Source organism: Lithobates pipiens, unplaced genomic scaffold, assembly GCF_037356315.1.
Source record: "Lithobates pipiens isolate NorthernLeopardFrog02 unplaced genomic scaffold, aLitPip1_a1.2 Scaffold_16, whole genome shotgun sequence".
Lineage (NCBI taxonomy): Eukaryota > Metazoa > Chordata > Amphibia > Anura > Ranidae > Lithobates > Lithobates pipiens.
Window position 1 is genome coordinate 302,796,118 of NW_027507748.1, and position 23,495 is coordinate 302,819,612.

The 23,495-nt window shown below is 41.1% G+C and overlaps 1 protein-coding gene and 1 long non-coding RNA gene across 4 annotated transcripts in view; both read left to right on the plus strand.

Moving 5' to 3' along the window:
• The window catches only part of MAGI3 (membrane associated guanylate kinase, WW and PDZ domain containing 3), a 497,671-nt gene that overhangs the window by 134,663 nt on the left and 339,513 nt on the right, over nt 1-23,495 (plus strand). The gene's annotated exons all lie outside the window — the stretch shown is intronic.
• Nucleotides 6,032-7,826, plus strand: LOC143982659 (uncharacterized). The gene is made up of 2 exons (XR_013274496.1): nt 6,032-6,195; nt 7,626-7,826. It is a non-coding gene; the product is annotated as an uncharacterized LOC143982659 (long non-coding RNA).

The following is a 23,495-nucleotide window of genomic DNA, read 5'->3' on the forward strand; positions in this document are numbered from 1 at the left end:
AGGGTAGAGAGTAAAAAGTTAATATGGTTGTTTCAGCCTAATTTCAGCAAGACATGTGGCCATACCACATGGATACAGTGTTAATTTTGTAGATTAAAATATTTTAGACTAAAATACAACAAAAAAAAATCAGAGGATTAAAATGCAACAAAAACAAAAACAATTCAGTTGACTAAAACTAAAATGGCATTTTAGTCAGAAGACTATGACTAAAACTAAATCGAAATTTGATGTCAAAATTAACACTGCACTACCACATGAAGAATAAGTAGAATCCAGTAAGCTGCTGAAAGAAAAAAAGTAAAAAAGGCTTTTCTTTATTTATTTTTCTTAATATTTAATGCTGGTAATTTATTTAGGTTTTACTGTGCAATGACATTGTAAGACAATAGAGTTTACAGTTTTTTTGTTTTTTTATATTTTAAAGTTTCACTTGCTTTGATAAAAAACAATATTCTTATTTTTATTTGAAATGTGGTTTTATTTATAAAGACATTCTATATCACAACGGCTAAATCAAACCCCAGAGCGATAGTAAAGACTTGCTTTTTTTGTTTGTTTTAATAACAAAAATATTATACTTACCTGCTCTGTGCAGTGGTTTTGCACAGAGCAGCCTGGATCCTCCTCTTCTTAACACCCCTACCACTGCTCCTGGCTTCTCCCTCCTGCGGGGTGGCCCCACAACAAGCAGCTTGCTATGGGGGCATGCTCCTGACCTGTGGCTCTGTGTGTCCATTCACACACAAAGCTGCAACTTGCCCCCCCCCCCCCCCCCCCCGATTGGCTCACTGGCTGTGATTGATAACAGTGGGAGCCAATCAAGAGGGGGCTCAGTTAAGTCTTGGAGTGCATGAAGGTAAAAAAACATGTGCCTTTACAACCACTTTAATACCATAAATAATAACATAGTTAGATTTTTATTCCAGGAGAAAATAATGAGTTTGATAATTCTAGAGAAATGCTTAAATAATACATTACAATTTAACGAAACCTCTTCGATTTTGGTTGACTATGATGTACAGGAGATTTTAGTCGACTATGATGTATTGGAGATTTTAGTCGACTATGATGTATTGAAGATTTTAGTCGACTATGATGTATTGAAGATCTTAGACGACTATGATGTACAGGAGATTTTAGTCGACTATGATGTATTGGAGATTTTAGTCGACTATGATGTATTGGAGATTTTAGTCAACTATGATGTATTGGAGATTTTAGTCGACTATGATGTATTGGAGATTTTAGTCGACTATGATGTATTGGAGATTTTAGTCGACTATGATGTATTGGAGATTTTAGTTGACTATGATGTACTGGAGATTTTAGTCAACTATGATGTATTGGAGATTTTAGTCGACTATGATGTATTGGAGATTTTAGTCGACTATGATGTATTGGAGATTTTAGTCGACTATGATGTATTGGAGATTTTAGTCGACTATGATGTATTGGAGATTTTAGTCGACTGTGATGTATTGGAGATTTTAGTCGACTGTGATGTATTGGAGATTTTAGTCGACTATGATGTATTGGAGATTTTAGTCGACTGTGATGTATTGGAGATTTTAGTCGACTGTGATGTATTGGAGATTTTAGTCGACTGTGATGTATTGGAGATTTTAGTCGACTATGATGTATTGGAGATTTTAGTCGACTATGATGTATTGGAGATTTTAGTCGACTGTGATGTATTGGAGATTTTAGTCGACTGTGATGTATTGGAGATTTTAGTCGACTGTGATGTATTGGAGATTTTAGTCGACTATGATGTATTGGAGATTTTAGTCGACTGTGATGTATTGGAGATTTTAGTCGACTATGATGTATTGGAGATTTTAGTCGATTATGATGCACTGGAGATTTTAGTCGACTGTGATGTATTGGAGATTTTAGTCGACTGTGATGTATTGGAGATTTTAGTCGACTATGATGTATTGGAGATTTTAGTCGACTATGATGTATTGGAGATTTTAGTCGACTATGATGTATTGGAGATTTTAGTCGACTATGATGCACTGGAGATTTTAGTCGATTATGATGCACTGGAGATTTTAGTCGACTATGATGCACTGGAGATTTTAGTCGATTAAAATATGACTAAAACTAAAATGGCATTTTAGTCAAAAGACCATGACTAAAACAAAATAGAAATTTGTCAAAATTAACACACTGGATATCCTTGTCTAGCCCAATGGTGGACAGAAAACAAAAGGAAATGTGGGGTTCCCAGTTTAAAAAAAAAAATCTTTTCTAAGCGATTACTAGACTACAAGTATTTTAGTGTTTAATTTATGTGAATTACTGTAGACAAGGCACATTCACATGCAAGTTCCAGTTTTAGGTGTGGCTGCTTTTTTGCAAAGATGAAAGAACATCTCCAACTAAAGTCATTGTTGTGTTGCGGTTAGAATAAATTGTGGTGTTTATTCTTAGGTATAAATCAGACTTTTTTTTCCCATGGTAGGTTAGTGACTAAATTGTGTTTTATGTGTGTGTGTGTTTTTTTTTTTTCATCTGGTTAACAATGGGTCCTTTTTAAGCATTTACTTTTTTTCAGGGTTATTGTAATACATGTGACCACTACAGAAGTGTAAGGAAATATCCAGTCATAATCTATTACTACAGAAATCATGGGAAATAAATATAACCTAATGTGCAACACAGCCGGTTTATTTTTTAGATGTTTTATTAAATTTGTATGACAATTTTACTATCCATATGCCAATACCATGGAAGTAATTCAATATGTATTGAATGTTGACTGAGCTATATTGCTGTGGATGGCAGGCAGGCAGCCTTTGTAAAGATACATTTCATTGGGGATTATCAGCGGACTTTAATGACAATATCACCAATAAAACCGCAAATGTAAAGATATTGAGAAATACTTTTGAAATGAACCTAATTTTTTAAAGCTTGTCCACTTGCCGACCGCCTAACTGGGAAAACGCGTCATTACAACCTATCGCGCTGTATTCTTATCACAAGGGATGTTTACATTCCTTGCAATAGCAATACAAGTAATAAAAAAAAATAGTTTGACCCCTTTCACACATGCGTTCGTCCGTCCATTGATGGATGAAAAACGGAGATCAATGCATTCCTATGGAAAAACAGATGACAACGGGTGATCATCTGTTTTCATCCGTTTTTATCCACTTCCGTCAACATCTTTTGAACGGATCAAAGCCCTATTTTCCATCTGTTAAAAAAACGGATTGGATGACAAACGGATGTAAACGGACTGGACTGTTTTTTCATTGGTAGTGTATGTAAAAGACATTTTTTATTTATTTTATTACAGCTTTTAATTTTTACACTGTTCCTTTAAGCCCCTTTCACACATGTGGACCGTTCATTTCATCAGTTCAGTCACGTCAAGAACGGATGAAGTATTTATCAGTTTTCCATCTGTTTTGACGTGACTGAACTGATGAAATGAACAGTCCCCATGTGTGAAAGGGGCCTAAAGGGACAGTGTAAAAATGAAAAGATGAAATAAATCCCTGTGTGCTTGTGCGCAGCGATGTGCGCATAAAGTAGGTCATGCCCACATATGTAAACGGTGTTCGCACCACACCTGTGAGGTATCCCTGTAAACGTGAGAGTGAGAACAATAATTCTAGCATTAGACCTTCTCTGTTACTCTAAACTGGTAACCTGTAGAAATGTTTAAAGTGTCGCCTATGGAGATTTTCAAGTACTGTAGTACAGGGCTCAAAATTTCAAGTCCTGAGCTACTAGGCAGGCCTTAAGAGTTACTTGCCACCAGTTGTCCCACCAAATCCCTGCCCTGCCCCTAAGTCTGCCCCTAAACAACGACCTCGTAAAGTATACCATGAAATTACGCTGTTAAAAGTTTTATGCAGAATTAAGTTCCAAAAATAAATATTAACAACAACTTTAACAATATTAACATAAAGCATATCGAGGCAGCCCCATCAGTGCTGCCTTATCAGTGCCCTTCAATGCAGCCCCATCAGTGCAGCGTATTATTGCCCATCGGTGCAGTGTATTTTTGCCCATCAGTGCAGCATATTATTATTGCCCATCGGTGCAACCTATCAGTGCAGCATACCATTTCGAACCAGTGCAGCATCCCAGTACCCATTAGTGCAGCCGATCGGTGCTTGCCAGTGCAGCATACCATTGCCCACTAGTGCAGCGTATCATGCAGCCTCGTCATTGCCCATGAGTGCAGCCTCGTCATTGCCCATGAGTGCAGCCTCGTCATTGCCCATGAGTGCAGCCTCGTCATTGCCCATGAGTGCAGCCTCGTCATTGCCCATATGCGCAGCCTATCAGTGCCCAAAAGTGCAGCCTTATCAGTGCCCAGCAATGCACCAGGAAAGAATTGTGAAGATCGGGTGGCCGGATCACACGTAGTGGGATCTCCCACTGAGATGCGGCTTGTATATGAATAGCCATGCTGTCAAATTAAGTCCCGCCTCCTGAAATCTAATAGACAGCATACTGGTCTAATGCCGGATGCGGGACATTGTTTGACATCGGCCAGCTATTCATATACAAGCCGCGTCTTAGCAGGAGATCACCGCTATGTGTCCTCCGGATGCATCTGACCTTTTCCTGGCTGATCGCTTCTGACAGAATGGCCTTTTTTACAGGACATCAGAGAGGCCTGGAGGGCAGGGAACCCCCCCCCCCCCACACTCTGATGGCCGCACCGCTTCTGCCAGAAGCGATCAGCCAGAAAACTGTCAGTCAAGCAGACGAGCGGAAGTTTTGAGGGCTGCCGTAGTACCTCAAACATGAAATATGAACAAAAAATCCCTCTATAGTGTGTACTTGCCTCAGTTAGGAGTACTAAAGTAATTTCTGTCTGATTCATTGTCCCTTTTCCATCAGTATGAATCGCTCCTGACAAGTTTTCCTGACACTAAGAAAAAAGGTGACGGGAGGGAGCTTCCTGTGTGAAGAGGGTGCGTGTCCCTTCCCTCCAATCAGCTCTTGCAGCTCTCCTCTCTGAGCTCTGCAGAGTGTAATTTCAGCTCTCTGCCCCCTGTTTTCTGATGGTTCAGATCAGCTTTATAAATTCTTCATTTTGAATGGCTGTAGTGAAAAAAAAAGAAAAATGAAGATGAACAGGTACAACTTATGTTTGAGGATTTGTTTCATCTCTGTGTATCGCTTGAGGATAGTCACTTCACTAGGTTTATGTAAGGGTTTACAACCACTTTATAGCAAAACCATTGCACAGAGCAGGTAAGTATGACATGATTGTTTTTTTTTAAAAGAAGGTTTACAATAACTTTAATGTCCATGGTGTGGGCACAGGTACCATTTAAAGATTATTTTACATGTTATAGTGCACATTTCCTGAAATCCTCAAATTTCAAATGTAAGTTTTGGCTTCCACAAGCATCCCACAATGGCAAAGATGGCCTCTCTGACTTCTGTGCCATCCTCCATGCATTGTGTAATGCTGGGGCAAGGTGGCTAATGAAATAGAAAGCTTCAAAATGTGGATACTGTATTTTTTACATTTATTTTTGGTATATTCAAAGGGCTGTCATCCTTATGTTGATTCAGTGATCTGACTCAACGCATTACTGGCTACACGCTTCTTTCAAATCAGTTATTTACCACTTAGTGAGAAGAAGAAAAAGACAACCCTGCAGCTTGCATCCTCATAAACAAGTCCGCATTGGCAGCGTTGATATTTTTATTCTATCATGATTTAAAGATGTGCCTATTCGCTGGGCTTGAGCTGACTTTGGTTCAATGTAATAGATGTGCTGTGTTTTAATTGCTTAACTAGTAGCTGTCCTTAGTCTCTCTCTCATTTTCTTTTAATGTTATTTTGTAACAAAAGTAGGAACGGGAACATTGTGTATTGTCTTTGAAAGGTTACATTTGGCTGATGGTGTCTTTTTTCCCTTTAGACGACTGTTCTGTCCCATGGCTCGGTGTCAGCATTACTTTTGTTACCGACCTTACTGATAAATGCACAATCAGGCATTGTGAAGGTTAACTTATTAGGGTGTTGCGGTCCTATTTCCTTTTAGATGATACCTGATTTTAGTATTGTAATTCAGTAAAAGTTATTATTTGACACGTGCTTTTATTCTGTTCTTGGAAGATTCGAATTTATAGAAAAATAGACTTGTGTTTATCTGGAGATCAGGAATCTTGTCTGCATACATTCTCCGGAAGTCATAAAGAGTGTCGGTAAATACTTTTTAGAAAATTGTCTTGCAGTAGTGCGAAATATTGCAGAAGTTTAGACAGATTCATGTACGTGTCAATAAGGTGTGCATGGATCTGTTGCAACTCTGATAAAACTGTCGCAAGAATTTGTCATATGAAGTACTGCTTTGCAGGCAGATGCTGTTTTTAAAGGTTAGGAGAAGAATGGAAACTTATCAAATATTGGTTCTAGAGAAACTTAGAGGAGCTCTAGGCTCCCCCACCCAAAAAAAAATGAGTTAGCAGCTACAAATACTGTAGCTGCTGACTATATTAATATAGTAATATTCATATTATAATAGGAACTTACCTGCCCAGGAATCCTTGCGGTTGTCCTGCCCAGGAATCCTTGCGGTTGTCCTGCCCAGGAATCCTTGCGGTTGTCCTGCCCAGGAATCCTTGCGGTTGTCCTGCCCAGGAATCCTTGCGGTTGTCCTGCCCAGGAATCCTTGCGGTTGTCCTGCCCAGGAATCCTTGCGGTTGTCCTGCCCAGGAATCCTTGCGGGGTGTACCAGGGTGTACCAGGCTTTAGAAAATGTAGAAATATTGGATCAGCATGACAGCCAGAGAAATGGGATTTTCAAATAAGGGAAAGGGAACCTGTACTGAGAGAGGCACGGAAGACAGAGATCAATTTGAGAGACCACTAGCATGTTCAGAGTTATAGATCTGGAACAAGCATACAGCAAAGGATGTAAATGAAGCTTCGCTGATCCCCACCAAGCAGGCGGATGACAGGTCCTTCTCCACTCGCTGTGCAGAGTGGAGACGGACCCAGTCCCACTCTCCTCAATGGGGAAATAAGGTGGAAATGCCACTAGTTCGATTTCATCCAATCTTATCCGATCTGATCCACCATACGGATAGAAAATAGGACCACCCTCCATCTGGATTTTGTAGATCAGATAGTAGCAGAGGTCAGTGGACACGTCATGTCCACTGACATCCACCACTCCATAGAGGGGACTGGGGGGTCCAATCAGGTCCACCTGAAATACTGACAGGTGGACCTGATCGGACAGCCCCTGTGAAAGGGCCCTTAGAATTCCTCATCTGCATATTGTTTCCGGGTCAGGGACTGATGGTATTTGAGGTTGATGACGCAATATGACAGCCAGCTAACTTGCATTTTCAGAAAGTGAGGTTAATAAGTACAGCCCAGAGTACAGACATTCTAGTAGAAATAGTAGTAAAATAAATGCAAACCAGTTTTTCTTTTATGGTTGTAAATGTAATTTCACTATGCAAGGAGTTTGTTCATGAGAATGCCTAGTTAAACAGATGTATTGATTACACTTGAGCAGCCTAAAACATTCTTTAATGATGAATTAGATTAGATATTGATGTTAAAAATCATTGAAAGTCATTTGCATAACTTTTATTATACTCTGCTTCTCCTTTGCTCACTACAGGGAATATGAGCCTAAAGGATTGAAGTGAACCTCCATCTTTTTCTATTCTGTTAATTAAGCTGAAAACTGGCTTATTAAATGGTGTACCTGAAATCTTTAGAAACAATTCCAGAGATTGCTGGGTAGGTGAACCTGTAGATAACGTGGCTCATTTTAAAGCTCAAATAAAATATATAAAAATATTTAAAAATGAAAGCTGAACTGCAGGAAGAAAATGTATTTAATCTTTTAAAGGCTTTTTGTACACCGACTTATTCATTTACTGATGTTTTACACAGGATCTTTCTGATAGAAAGAGTCTGTTATGTTCTGTAAAGATCTTGCGTATGTATACATATAGGTGCATATCAGTATACACGTGTAAACATATTCTTCATCCTCTTCTAGTTTGCCATGTATGAGTATAGGTGCGTATACACATGTAAAATTATTTTTTGTCCTCTGCTAGTTGCCATGTATGCGTATATACACGTAAAAATAATTTGTTATCCTCTACTAGTTTGCCATGTATGCATGTAGGTGCGTATAGACGCGTAAATAAATAATTTTTTTTATATCCTTTTCTAGTTGCCAGTCTTGCAATTTACGCATATATGCTTGGATATACCCTGCTTCACTCCACTGTAAAAATGTATATTTTTATTTTATGACTTTGATCTCATTGCTGCATTACTGATCTTTAAACAATTCTGCACTGTACTATAGTCAACAATGCACATACAGTGGTGTGAAAAAGTGTTTGCCCCCTTCCTCATTTCCTGTTCCTTTGCATGTTTGTCACACTTAAGTGTTTCGGAACATCAAACCAATTTAAACAATAGTCAAGGACAACACAAGTAAACACAAAATGCAATTTGTAAATGAAGGTGTTTATTATTAAAGGTGAAAAAAAATCCAAACCATCATGGCCCTGTGTGAAAAAGTGATTGCCCCCTAAACCTAATAACTGGTTGGGCCACCCTTAGCAGCAACAACTGCAACCAAGCGTTTGCGATAACGTGCAATGAGGCTTTTACAGCGTCCTGGAGGAATTTTGGCCCACTCATCTTTGCAGAATTGTCCTAATTCAGTTACATTAGAGGGTTTTCGAGCATGAACGGCCTTTTTAAGGTCATACCACAACATCTCAATAGGATTCAGGTCAGGACTTTGGCTAGGCCACTCCAAAGTCTTCATTTTGTTTCTCTTCAGCCATTCGGTGGTGGACTTGCTGGTGTGTTTAGGATCATTGTCCTGCTGCAGAACCCAAGTTCGTTTCAGCTTGAGTACACGAACAGATGGTCGGACATTCTCCTTCAGGATCTCTTGGTAGACAGCAGAATTCATAGTTCCTTTTATCACGGCAAGTCTTCCAGGTCCTGAAGCAGCAAAACAGCCCCAGACCATCACACTACCACCACCATATTTTACTGTTGGTATAATGTTCTTTTTATGAAATGCAGTGTTCCTTCTACGCCAGATATACTTGGACACACACCTTCCAAAGAGTTCCACTTTTGTCTCATCGGTCCACAGAATGTTGTCCCAAAAGTCTTGGGGATCATCAAGATGTGTTGTGGAGAAATTGAGACGAGCTTTGATGTTCTTTTTGCTCAGCAGTGGTTTTCTCCTTGGAACTCTGCCATGCAGGCCATTTTTGCCCAGTCTTTTCCTGATGGTGGAGGCATGAACGCTGACCTTAACTGAGGCAAGTGAGGCCTGCAGTTCCTTGGACGTTGTTGTGGGGTCTTTTGTGACCTCTTGGATGAGTCGTCGCTGCGCTCTTGGGGTAATTTTGGGCGGCCGGCCACTCCTGGGAAGGTTCACCACTGTTGCATGTCTTCGCCATTTGTGGATAATGGCTCACACTGTGGTTCGCTGGATTCCCAAAGCTTTGGAAATGGCTTTATAACCCTTTCCAGACTGATAGATCTCAATTACTTTCTTTCTCAATTGTTCCTGAATTTCTTTGGGTCTCGGCATGATGTGTAGCTTTTAAGGATCTTCTGGTGGACCTTACTGTGTCAAGCAGCTCCTATTAAAGTGATGCCTTGATTGTGAACAGGTGTGGCAATAATCAGGCCTGGGTGTGGCTAGAGAAATTGAACTCTGGTGTGGACAACCACAGTTATAGTATGTTTTAACAAGGGGGGCAATCACTTTTTCACACAGGGCCATGATGGTTTGGATTTTTTTTCACCTTTTAATAATAAACACCTTCATTTACAAATTGCATTTTGTGTTTACTTGTGTTGTCCTTGACTATTGTTTAAATTGGTTTGATGTTCCGAAACACTTAAGTGTGACAAACATGCAAAGGAACAGGAAATGAGGAAGGGGGCAAACACTTTTTCACACCACTGTATGTTCTGATACGTAAAACAGTGGCGTGTTTTATTTGCTCGTATGCAAGTGACCTTAAGGTGATTTCTTACCTTTAAATATTTACTGCTTGATTGTATGTACAGGTTTACATGCACAGAGAAACCAAGATTTCTGTTCAAAGGCATGCGTCCACTTAAAGTTCACCTTTTAAAAAAAAAAGAAAATTGATTTACATTTTTTTACAGGTAAAAAAATAAAGAAAAAAATGTGCATGTGGGCTGCTTTTTTTTTTTTTTTTTTTTTTTAAGGAGCTTGCTGATCTTTGCACTCGTGATCAGCAGATGGTGGGTGCAATTTCTGGCTCCTGCATACGCCCTGGATAGCTGTCTGCCCGTACCTCCTGGGAGGTACCTCCTCAGGGCAGACCGTTGCCTGGGGGCAGGAAGATCAGTGATCTACGAGGACGCTCACCATTCTCACTTATCCTTTAATACCCATTGCATAAGATCAGTGGCTGCTCTATTCCCATAGCCACTGGTCTTGTAACTTTTCCTGCGTAGCTATTGTTGCAGTGAGTATCAATGTAATTATGTTGACGCTCGCTGTAGCGGGAGAACTCGGGAGTCTCAGACTCCTGGTTTGAATCACTAATTGTAAATGCTTTGTTTGATTGGTAGGTCAGGAGATCTGTTCTTCCATGACCTCACACTAACAGGCCAGGCAATCACCTGGTCTCTACAATGGTTACCCTTGCCTGCGAATATACACACCTCTAGTCCTGCTCACTTATACCCAATTTTTTTGTAATGTGATTATTATTTATTATTATACAGGATTTATATAGCGCCGACAGTTTACGCAGCGCTTTACAACATTAGGGCAGACAGTACAATTACAATACAATTCAATACAGGGGGGAATCGGAGGGCCCTTCTTGTTAGAGCTTACTATCTAGGAGATGTGATGTATCCATCTCCATGATACTTCCCATGGGTGCCTGGCCATTGCAGATTTTTCTGATTGGGAGAGATGACATCACTCTTCTTTTTTTTTTTTTTTTTTTTTTTTAGGTACTTCTCTGCTAAAAGCTAAAGTTGCATAATTAGTTATGTAGTTAGTCAGGTTGAAAAAAGGACACAAGTCCATTCAGTTCAAACAAATAAAAAAATAAAATCATACAATCCCATATACACAGTCCTTCACCCACAGTTGATCCAGAGGAAGGCAAAAAACCTCAGTTCCAATTTGCTACAGCAGGGGAAAAAATTCCTTCCTGATTTCCCAAGAGGTAATCGGATAGTCCCTGGATCAACTTTACCTATAAATGTCAGTACCTAGTTATATTATGTACATTTAGGAAAGAATCCAGGCCTTTTTTAAAGCAATCTACTGAGCTGGCCAGAACCACCTCTGGAAGAAGTCCTTTCCACATTTTCACAGCTCTTACTGTGAAGAAACCTTTCCGTATTTGGAGATGAAATCTTTTTTTCCTCTAGACGTAAAGAGTGCCCCCTTGTCCTCTGTGATGACCTTAAAGTGAATCTGCAATGCTGGCAGCTAATATTGTTTGGGCAGTGCGGTTTCTTTGTTACACTACAAAAATTTTTTTAGACCTTAAAGTGATTAACTTAACACCAAGTTCCATTAATCTTTCCTCATAGCTGAGCTCCTCCATGCCTCTTATCAGTTTGGTTGTCTTTCTCTGCACTTTCTCCAGTTTCCTGATATGCTTTTTGAGAATTGGTGCCCAAAACTAAACTGCATATTCCAGGTGAGGTCTTACTAATGATTTGTATAGGGGCAAAATGATATCTCTCTCTGGAGTCCATACCTCTCTTAAAGCAGTGTTTCACTGTCTCAAACATTTTTTTTGGGGGGGGTAAAAATGACAATCATTAATATAGTTAAATATATCACTCACTTGTTCCGTTTTAAAAGACTTCTGCTGTCAGTTTTGTCCGCAAAAAAAACGTATAAAATTTCATGCTGCCGGTTGTCATATTGCCTGTGGGCATGTGAAGCCCACAGGCATCCTCTTCCGGGACACTGTGCTGCTGATGGACCAGCATGCACCACCCGTTCTATTGCCGATCTCGCGCATGCGCAGTAACGTCGAATTGGAGCGCCGTCAAAAGGATAGGTTGCCATCACAACGGGCAGCGTCGTAGGAAATCCCGCCCCGTTGTGATGGCAACGGAGCGTCAAAATCACGCGATATCTCGCGCCAGGCGGCCCCACAGACTCCTGGGAACAATCACAAAAGCTCCCAGGAGTCAGTGTGGATAGAGGAAATTAAGTTTTAGCCGCACTATCCCTGCCCATATCCGCAGTGCCCACATCCAGGAAGTAGACAGACTGATCAGCATAACAAAGGTACAGTTAAAAAAACAAAATAACAAAGGGTCCATTTTTAAATGAGATCATCTACATAATCATCATGAGCTATTGTCTTAAAATAGAGTGGAGCTCCGCTTTAATACAAGAAAGGACTTTGCTTTCTTTGGAAACCACAGCTTGGCATTGCATGCTATTATTGAACTTAAAATCTACCAAAACCCCCAGATCCTTCTCCACTATGGATTCCCCCAGTTGTACACCCCCTAGTATGTATGATGCATGCATATATAAAGTTGGATTCTAAATGATTTGCAGCATTCTTTTGTACATATATTATGCCACTTGTGGAGGAATTGGCCTTGTATACCAGATTTCAGTTTAAAAAAAAAAAAAAAAAATCAAACCATACTTAAATTGTTGTGCTTTAACAGTAGACCACACCAGACCCTTGTGTATTGGCATGCCCTTTTGTAGTTGCGACCAGAATGCATGTGCCAACCCAGAAACACAATTGGCAGACAGTTTTCACCTTATGACAGGAAGTGTCTGAACCAAGTATCTTCATGGAAGGATCATCAGATATTATTTTAATGAAAACTGCAGATGTAATAAGATTAAAAACAACTTTTGATATTACATGAAATGTAAGTGATTGTGTTTAGAATCACTTTTAAAGAGAAGTATAACCAAATCTTTTTTTGGGCATACTTTCTCCTATTGATCGTCGTTCTGCACTCCTGTGACCTGTTTTTGGCTGACATCACAGGGCTGGTTCAGGCTCCATCCAGATGCCTGGACCCGCAGCTGGCACAGCTTCTCAGCGAGCCACTGAGAGCATGAGCCAGCTGCTCCCACCCCCGCCATAGTTCAATGCTCCAGTGAGCACCGGAGGGGCAGAGTAGAGAGTCGGTGACTGACAGTCACCAGTTCTCTGCAGGCTGAAGACCAAAAGCTGAGTGATCAGCGGTATTTGATCACTCAGTTCTCGGTCTTATAACAAGCAGGGGACAGATGCAACATTGGTCCACCTAAGTGAGTATAATTTCTTTCTTTATTTTTTTTAAATGAATCCCGTATTTCTCTTTCATGGTCATGAGGAGGAAAAGGTGAACATGCTAGAGTAAAGATTTTTTTACTGTAGGTGCTCTTTTTTTTCTTCTTTTTACTCAATTATAACCTTTAACCTGGTAACCCCAAAACCCCTGACTCTATCTGAATCTAACCCTTACCACTTTGCTATGTGTAACCTAGTTAACCTAAAAAAAACAATAGTTAATTGGATTGATGCTGTGGCACCAGTTTCTATTATTTTGAATAAGTTACAATTGTGGGTAGCACCGAGTAGCCATGCCTGAATGTTGCACCATCTCCTGGTTCCAATAAAATATTAAGTCATATATAACAGGGCTCGACAAAACCCGGGCGCCAGGTCGCATTGGCGACTAGAAATAGCGACCTCACGCCTGGGGCAGCACAGCTGGGGGTATCCTGTCTCTGTGGACCCCCCCAGCGTGATTGCGTCGGGCCGTTCCGCCGGCGGCCGAAAATTTAGGCCGCGGCTTTGAGGCCTTCTGCGGTCCTATGATTCCTTATGGAATCTGGCGCCCTCTTGTGGTCGCAGTTGGTATGACAAACCAGCAATACTAATGACTGTTTTATATTACCTGCCTCTTCTTCCCTTTATTTAGAACCCCCTAAACATTATATATATTTTTTATTCTAACACCCTAGAAAATAAAATGGTGGTTGTTGCAATACTGTCTGTCACACCGTATTTGTGCAGCGGACTTACAAGCGCACTTTTGTTGGGAAAAATAATTTAGTTAATAAAAAAATAAGACAACAGTAAAGTTAGCCCAATTATTTTTTATATTGTGAAAGATAATGTTACGCCGAGTAAATTGACACCCAACATGTCACGCTTCAAAATTGCACCCGCTCATGGAATGGCGACAAACTTTTACCCTTTTAAATCTCCATAGGCGACGTTTAAAAAAATTCTACAGGTTGCACGTTTTGAGTTACAGAGGAGGTCTGGGGCTAGAATTATTGCTCTCGCTCTACCGATCACGGCGCTACCTCCTATGTGTGGTTCGAACACCGATTTTATATGCGGGCAGGACAGGGCGCGTTTAAAAATTATTATTTTTTCTGCTTATTTTAACTTTTTTTTTTTTTCCACTGTTCTTTTAAAAAAAATGTTGTGTCACTTTTATTCTTATTACAAGGAATGTAAAAATCCCTTGTAATAGAAAAAGCATGACAGGTCCTCTTAAATATGAGATCTGGGGTCAGAGAGACCTCGGATCTCATATTTACACTAAAATGCAATTGAAAAAAAAATTGTCATTTGAAAAAAAAAAAAAATGTCCCTCTAAGAGCTATGGGCAATGACTTGGAGATGGGGGGGGGGGGGGGGGGCGGCGACGGCGCTGCTATCTTTCCCTCACTCGTCTCCATGTCAGGCCAGGGACAGGTCCGGATCGCCGTCACGGACCTGGCTCCTAACTTTTTAAGCTGGCTCCTAGATTCCAAGCAAATTTGTCAACCCCTGATATATAAAATATAAAATATTATACTAACATGTAATTAGTCTCTGAGAATGCAAAAGATTTCCTAAAAGCAAGTACAGTGTAAAGTTATAAAGTCCTAATAGCAGAAAGCTCTAAAGTAAAATGGTAATTTTGTTTTTGTAGAGCAGATCTATAAAGAAAAGGCGATTCTGAGAGCTTCTTCTAGAAGATAAACTTTGTTCCAATTTAAGTGAATGTCAGTATAACCGTGCATCCTGAAATATTAAAAGAAATCACTCTGGTTGTATTAACCATCAGATGAGCAAATCAATCGATGTTCCGCCTCAGAGAACTGGTCTTTTTAGATTAAAATGCGTTCTTTTTGGCGAAAAGTCGATTGAATATTTATCTGTGAGTTCATAAACCAGGAGTATTTTATTAAGATTTTCCTGTAATTACTTCTAGCCTATCCAGGAAAGGTCACCCTGATTAACTCATTGACCACCCAATAAAAATGTAACATTTAGAAAATATTTTTATTTCTTGTTTATTTTTAATGAACAATTAAAGCGGTAGTAAACCCGCAAATTTTTATTTTTATTTTTTTAAACCTGCAAAGCAAAAGGCATAATGAGCTAGTATGCACCGCATACTAGCTCATTATGAAATACTTACCTTAGAACGAGGCCCTGACATCTGGCCCGATCCACGCCAAGGGAGCTGACATGCTCCCTCGGCGTTTCTTCCGGGTATCGCGGCTCCGGCGCTGTGAGTGGCCGGAGCCGCGATATCGTCACTCCCGCGCATGCGCGCGGGAGATTTCATTCCGGCCGGCCGGCCACTGCCGGATTTTCAGGCCGAGAATCCCCTTGTGCGCATGCGCCGCTGCAGTCAGCGGCGCATACCGAGGGGAATATCTCCTAAACCGTACAGGTTTAGGAGATATTTTTTTTTACCTACAGGTAAGCCTTATTATAGGCTTACCTGTAGGTAAAAGTTAAAAATTTGAGTATACAACCACTTTAAATAAAAATGTATGCAAGAAGTGTCCCTATAAAAAAATTATCCATTATTCAGATAATTATATAGTTACAAATAGCACAGTATGTTATGTGTAAATAAATGAAGAGCTTAAAATGAACTGCAACAAATCTGGGCAATTTGAATTGAGTAAAAGAAAAAGTTACCTTAAAGACCCCTTTCACACTGACACTCTTTAGTGCAAAAAATAGAATAAAAATAGCGCCTGTAAAGAGCCTCTCCTCTCCTCCAGTCCTCTCACTCCGGAAAGCTGGCGGGACTCTCAAAAAAGTCCTGCAAGTAGCCTTTACCCTTTTTTGGGTGTTAGCGGGGGTTAACCGCCAATGCTCACCCGTCCCAGTTTGAAAGTGCCCTAAGTGAAAACCTGATGTCCATTTGATCTGCAGTTCCAGAAATGAAGGCCACATAATTCACATGAAAATCTTGACATTTCCTATAAAAGTCTGCACTCTCTCAATCCCCCCATTACCCCTATTTGTTTCTCTAGAGCAGTGGTCTTCAAACTGCAGCCTGGGGGCCAGATGTTTTGCTTACTTTTATATGGCCCTTAGGGCATTATCCCCCACTCACCATCAGCAACAGTGGGGCATGGTTCCAAACAATGACACCAACAGTGGGGCATTATTCTTCCCATTGATACCAAAGATGGGGCGATCTTCCTCCCATTGATGCCAACGATGGGGCAATCTTCCTCCCATTGATGCCAACGATGGGGCACTCTTCCTCCCATTGATGCCAACGATGGGGCACTACATCTTCCAATGATGGCAATGATGGGCCAAGATAAACTTTTACAGGTAAAGCTGATCTTTCCATTTTTTCCTCTGGCATCCCTGTGTTTAGTACGTTGTTCCTGCCTAACTATTTAGTCTGGCAATGGTTCAAAATGGCCTATCCTAACTCTTGGCTTCTACACTGGTATAGACTGCAAAGAGAATACTCATGTTTTTTCTCTTGTATCATAAGTGGATACCTAGGTACTTTTCTAGTCATCTTAAATTAACTATGGACTGTTATTTACATTGTTGCAGTTTAGTGAAGGGAGTTACCATATTACCGTTCCTACTGAATGTATTTTTTTTTTTATCTGTTATCTCATAATCTGTTATCTCATGATCACAATATATGGTGTGAGAATATGACACTTCTGCAGCTCTTAATGTCTACATTTTAGAAATCTGAGTATGCTGATATGAAATCGCTTAACCCTACCTTCCCAATTTTATATTTATTTTTTACTTACGGTATGCATTACAGAATAGTTCCATAAATTTTCAAAATGGCGGAGTAGGGGCCCAGGCAGCACAGAAACAACAAAAACTTTTACAGGTTCTTCACTGGAGCACGGTTCTATGTGCGGGTTCAAAACACGCTGGGTGTGCGATCTGCTGTGGGTGTCCATATAATCTTAGACACCCCAAGCGCAGAGCGTTTGCCTGCACCAGATCACATGGTACTGCATTAGCATATGATCTGGTGTAGTGAGTTTTTGAAAAGTAGTGCATGCACTACTTTTGGTGAGCTCCAGTGTGATTTCAGCCCATTCAAAGAATGGGCTGAAAATCGCACCACACTGAATACACAGGAATCACATAAGGTAGCAGATTGGGTTCCTGTGTGAGTGAATAGACCCTTAAAAATAAAGAAAAAGTCAAAAAGACATGGGTAAGTATACCTTTTTATTTCCCCTACTTTATATATTGTCCATTTTTCAAAGGAAGGGGGACCATGATGTATTTAAATGCTCATGCATTAAGTTGCACAGTCAAAGTGCATGGATGTGCCATTCAAAATGAAAGGCACGCCAACGCATCTTGTGCGTAATAGTTATGAAGCCCGCCTAAAAGCATCACCCAACTGGTATAAAAGGTTGGCTGTGCTGGGTTTGAGGCCAACTGTAGCCTTTCCATGCACAGGTGATCTAAACCAGTGTCCTCAGGGCCCACTAACAGGCCAGGTTTTATGTATTACCTTGGGGAGATGCAGACTAGAATACTGCAATCACTGAGCAGCAAATGATATCAACTGTTATATATCTCAGTTATCTTGCAAACCTGGCCTGTTAGTGGGCCCTGAGGACAGGGTTGATGACTACTGGTCTAAACCTTTTCTTTTTCTATAAGGCTGAGTACTAAATGTTTCAATATCTATTGAGGTATAATAATGATTTCTTGCATTACTCCTTGGTAGTGGCAGTGAATATGAAGGAAGCAGGCTGCCCAATCAGCATGCAGATCTCCTCGCATGATAGCGGCGAGGTATTTCTCTTTGCTCAGCAGTGCATTAAATTGTTGGTTTTCTCCTTCACTTTATATTCCTGTGATGTGTTCTCATTTTCACTAAATAACTTTGGCTGTGCTGCAGCGCAAATATGATACTACAGATCTAGTCTGATAATTGTCCCATCATGGAGTATTCTGGGAATAGTTGCACAGCCACTACATGAATTTATTTTGTGCTCTTTTTTTTTTTTTTCTCTGATCAGAAAAGATTTTCATTGAAGCCTGAGTCCTGTTACAGTTTATTAAAGGAGAATTTCCCCGTAATGATGTCCTTCCTGATTAGACGTGCCCTCATCAAAGTCTAGGTGCTGCTCACTTGTCTGTGACTTTTATCTTACCTTCCAGAAACTTGAAAGTTTAACTTAAACTCAACGTGATATTTAAAGCTAATCTGTCTGCTCTTTTATACCTTTAAAAGTAAAAGTCCTACCTGAGAGCAGAAGCTGCTGAAGCAAATGTCTATTATCAACCTTGTTAGACAGAAATCCCTCTGGTGTTCTTTTCTAAAAAAAAAAAAAAAAAAATTGGATGTCAAAAGACTTTATTTTAGTTTTAGATAAATTGGCGCGGAATTAGAACTTCTGTCAGGCTTCCTTGCTGTCTGTGTCCCCAGTAGGGGGATTGACCCTCACCATTGGGGGGATTGACCCTCACCATTGGGGGGATTGACCCTCACCATTGGGGGGATTGACCCTCACCGTTAGGGGGATTGACCCTCACCAATAGGGGGATTCATCCTCACCATTAGAGGTATTCACCATTAGAGGGATTCACCCTCACCATTTAGGGGTTATTCACCCTCACCTTTGTTCCTGATGACCATTGTCTCTGACACAGGAAATGATAGAAAAGCCAACGATTTGGAGGTGTCACTGGGACAGGAGATTAGGGGAAACCTTTCAATGGGGGATTACTTGTCTTTCCAAGAGGGCCCTTCCCTTGCTTTGGAGCGATCTCCTCCTACTTCTCCTCCTAGGAAGTTAGCAAAGGTCTTCTCAACAGGACACAACCAGCAAAAAAAAAAAAAAATGCCAGGGGTCATAACTGTTTCCCTTTTTTACTTTTTGAGCAACTTCACTTAAGTAAAGGACTAATCGTTGGCTCCCTCGTCCCAGGCAAATGAGTTTGTTTTTTTAGGGGCAGAGCGGGAAGAAGTATCAATTTTTATCAGTACCTGCTCCAACTTCCGTAATCCTCACCTAGGCAAGGATGATGCCGCTTGTGTCACCACCTCCCCTCCAGCAGCCTCCTGGGACATGTTACAGATGTGTAGAGAGAGTTGTCTCCGGTCCCTCAGGAATCCACAGCCGGCTCCCATATCAAAGACAGCGGTGCTAAAGACCCACGGTGGTATGCAGAACTAGCTGTGAGGGAAACTGCTCCTTAGAAGCACTAGCTTTCAGCACTAAAAACCTGGAGCTGTTATTAAAGTGATACTAACCACACTGTTTAATTTACATCGTCCCTTTTATTTCTGTATGTGGATGATGGCACTGTAATTATTTTAACAAAAAGAAAATACATCCAAGTACGTTTTTACCTAATCGATATACAGCTGCCACATGACCCAGATCTTTCCCGGCTTGTCTGTAGGGAAACATAAGCAGGAGAAGCTTCTAGTCCTCTGCTGCTGGTCACATGTTAAAAAAACTGCCTTTGGAACACAGAGTAACAAATAATCAAAGTGTTTTAAATTGTCATAAAGATATATATTTGTGATCAAATCTGTATTATTTTTGCAAATAACATGATGTGGGCAGATTTCTGCAAGTCACAGGCTGTGGCACCCCTCCAGCCTGTGTCTTAGAATAAGAGGGAGGTGAAGCCACCATTAAATCTACATGTAATACCCCACCCCCATTGTGTTTAGCTGGTTAGTGGGCCTGGAGGAGGGAGGGAGTAGGATGCTATTTATCGCTGTGTATACGCTCACATGTGATAGGGAGGAAATGCTCAACATAGACATTTCCTGAAAACTGAGCATGTGCAGAGTTGCCACCACAGCTGCAAAATCCCTAGTTGAATTGGGGGACATGAACAGAAGGCAGACATAAAGATTAGCAGGATCAACCAGGTTTTTTTTTTGCAGAATACAGAAAACAAATCTCATGCGCATGAACAGAATCTAATACACCATTTATTGGTAGTTTTTTTTAATGATGCAGTTTAGTGATACTTTAATTGAAAACACGTTTACATACCCCCTCCCCCCCCCCCCCAAGCTAGATTGGTGACCTTACTTTTTTCCTCTGAATTAATAACAGGCTGAGGAGCTAATCACTTTTTTTTGTTAGCAGATGTGCATGTGGTAGAGTCTGATTGGCCTCTAATGCTGCTTCTTCCCCTAGGTCTGAGTAGAAGAAGCTAATGTTGGGTCCTTATGCTAGTCACTTTTAATTACATTTAGGTATTTTTAATGACTGCATAACCACATTTTGTAGGACTGACCTACTGCCTTTTCTCTAACCACTGTAGTTGCCTTTAGGTACTAGCCTATGTTGAATGCTACCCCACTGTAACCCCCTCAGGGTTTCCCAACTAGGGTTCCTCCAGAAGCAAACCCCCGTAGTTGCCTTTAGGTACTAGCCTATGTTGAATGCTACCCCACTGTAACCCTCTCAGGGTTTCCAAACTAGGGTTCCTCCAGAGGCAAACCCCTGTAGTTGCCTTTAGGTACTAGCCTATGTTGAATGCTACCCCACTGTAACCCTCTCAGGGTTTCCCAACTAGGGTTCCTCCAGAAGCAAACCCCCGTAGTTGCCTTTAGGTACTAGCCTATGTTGAATGCTACCCCACTGTAACCCTCTCAGGGTTTCCCAACTAGGGTTCCTCCAGAAGCAAACCCCCGTAGTTGCCTTTAGGTACTAGCCTATGTTGAATGCTACCCCACTGTAACCCTCTCAGGGTTTCCCAACTAGGGTTCCTCCAGAAGCAAACCCCCGTAGTTGCCTTTAGGTACTAGCCTATGTTGAATGCTACCCCACTGTAACCCTCTCAGGGTTTCCCAACTAGGGTTCCTCCAGAGGCAAACCGCTGTAGTTGCCTTTAGGTACTAACCCTATGTTGAATGCTACACCATTGTACCCTCTCAGGGTTTCTCAACCAGGGTTCCATGAAAAGCCTAGGGTTCTGCCAGAGGTTGCAAGGGATTCCTTGAGCAACGAGTAACGTTTGCCTCCCAAATAAGTTCCCGTTGACACCATTGATCTTTTTAGCTATCTGTAAGGGCGTAATTCTTCTCAATGACCACAAGTGTCTGGAGCACTCTTCCCACTGACCATCACACTAAGGTATCATGAGTTGTAGAGATGATCATTTTTGTCAGGGTTCCCCGAGACCGGAATGGTATTTCAAGGGTTCCTCTGTGTTGAAAAGGTTTTCCTTTTCTGTTCTTACACTCATGCAGCCAGTGATAGAAGATAGGCTTGTAATGAAAGTACGTGGTACATTCTGCAGAATTTCACACAGGATTCATACTGTGCAGCACTATACAGAGTAGATATATCTGTCAGTCCTTGTCCCAGAAAGTAGCTGACTGTGCAGTATTCACATCACACTCATAGACACTAGGGGGCACTCACGGGAAACCCAACTAACATAAGACCCTTTTGTCAAAGATCACTATATCTTAACGTTCAGCTAAAAAAAAGTGTCAAAATCCTATAAAATACCACCGATGCTTTGTTGCATGGATGACATAGTGCCCAACTATGTGGTATTATTGGCACTCCGGTCCTTTTTATCTGCAATTTAGCTTAGGTGCTCCCCACATGCTCCTGCATTTTAAAGGCAGAGGGGTAGAACATAGCAGGTAATTGTATTGTCTCCCATCTCCACGAGGAACAGAACCGATGACAAGTCTCTTTCATGCCTGTTCAGAATCGAGCAGCGCTCTTTTAAATAATATATAGTTTACTGGAGGTGGAAAGGAGAACTGTCAGTCTGCTAATCCCACTCCTTCCACTTTCTTCTCCTGTCACAGCTCTCTGGCAAGGCAAAGCTCCAATACAATGATCACTGTGTGTCTGGCTTATGTGGGGGAGCAATGCTTGCAAAATAAAGGTGCAGGTTTTTTTGTTTTTACAATGTGTGTAGGATAATTGCCTGCTATGAGCACTAAGATCTTTAGAGCAGCAGTCTGCTCTGTTTCCATTTCAGTTAATAGAAAGTTTTATCTGCTTGCATCACCCCCTAGCATACTGCCAAGATCGTTGTAGTCTTCCCGCTACTCCAGAATAAGAAAAATGTATATTTTATACTGTTGTATAAAACCGACATGTCCTTGCCTGTAGCTATTAATGTTTTTAAAGTGATTGGCATGTTTGACCACCTATGTTTAAAGCAGAGCTTTATTCAGAAAAAAATATAGCCCATTAAATGAATAAAAAGCAGCTTTTACGGCAATACTCTACTTCAGCCTGGAGATGATCTCCTGCAGTATCCCCCCCCCCCCCCACCACTAGATGTCATCCTACTTTATCTGAACCAGGGCAGTGATGGAGCCACCCCAGCCTGTGGCTGGACAGTGAAGGAGAAGCAGCACTGTGGTGCGCTTATCTCTCTGCCTATGTGCTCTCTTCCTATCAGAATGTTGCTTGTATGCATATAGACTGATTGGCTCCCTGTGTATCCTCTGTTTCTACCACACTGATCTCTGTTGTACAGGGATTGCAAGAGGCTGATGCCAAGTTACATTTAATTCAAGCACTATAAGTAGAAGTCCACCTTAACACTAAAATCCCTGCATATGTTGACATCCATGATCTAACACTAACCTATCTAAGCCTGTAAAGAAGAACTCGCTATACATACCTTGTTTGAAGCTGATCTGACCCGATCCTACGCTGAGCTGTCAGCCGTGGCTTCGCTGTGGAGGTGAGTGCAGAGGAGGCAGCCGGCAATGGTAGCCCCATAGTAAGTCTATGGGTGACGTCACGCCCCATTCATTTCACAGCAGATGTGCACTGTGTCCTCTGCAGAGCTTCCACTGCTGGAGAGCTTTCTTCTTTATGAGGATAGATAGGTTAGTGTTAGATCATAGATGTCTATAGATGCAGGGAATTTCATTATAGGGTGAACTTACACTCTAACGTTTTTTTTTAAATGGCACACTTGCATACGCAGCATAGGAATACTTACCTTTTCTTCTGCCCACATCTCCAATCATTACTTCGCTGCAGAGCAATTTCTGGGTGAATTTTCTCCTCTTCTGAAACCAACACTTCCTGAAGTGTCGATCCCCTGTGTCTCCTGCTGTGGTAAATGTTTCTTACCTACAACCTTCACGTCACTACAGCACACAGTAGTGAATGTGGAGGCCAGCCAAACATACAATTAGACTGCTGTTGGCTGAATACAGGTCACAAGTGTACAGAAAAAAAGTGCACCCCTGT